The following is a 600-nucleotide window of genomic DNA, read 5'->3' on the forward strand; positions in this document are numbered from 1 at the left end:
ACTCACCTACTCACTCTCCCAGTCTCTCTCTTTTGAAAGTCACGAAGTAAATGCATATAGAGAGATAAATAAATAAACCTTAAAGTCATGTGCGCAAGGCCTTTGTTCTATAATTTCAGTCATTAATCTATTTATATATTTTTATTTCTGATTACCATTTTTTACCACTACCAACTTTCTTCCCGAATGTCATCTATACATTACTTTATTCCCAGTTATATATAATGTATTTCTCATTTACACATTTACATATTATTATCTATCCTACGTAATGCATTATACATCAAATAACTCCCGACTATCATTACTCACTATCTATAGAAGAGAAAAACCACAGAACACATTAAGCATCAACCCAAAGCCACTGATAATAACGATGATGTACTCACTCTTATCGAAATCTCGTGACACTTGGCAACTCCTCTCATGCCAGAGTGACTGACAAGGGATATGACTTCATGACAGATTAAGTGCACTGAGAGAGAATTTTCGAGAAGCAGGATGACCTCAGAAATCCATTAGCTGGTGTGATAATAGCGATAGAGAGCATATATAAATGTGGAGTCATTGTTAAGTATAGATCGACGTGTGTTGCCCATT

The 600-nt window shown here is 35.2% G+C and overlaps 1 protein-coding gene across 1 annotated transcript in view; it reads right to left on the reverse strand.

The window, feature by feature from the left end:
- Nucleotides 1–600, reverse strand: part of LOC119585956 — a gene marked incomplete at its 3' end in the record, with an annotated part of 87,813 nt that overhangs the window by 38,737 nt on the left and 48,476 nt on the right.

This window comes from Penaeus monodon, chromosome 20 (assembly GCF_015228065.2).
Source record: "Penaeus monodon isolate SGIC_2016 chromosome 20, NSTDA_Pmon_1, whole genome shotgun sequence".
NCBI lineage: Eukaryota > Metazoa > Arthropoda > Malacostraca > Decapoda > Penaeidae > Penaeus > Penaeus monodon.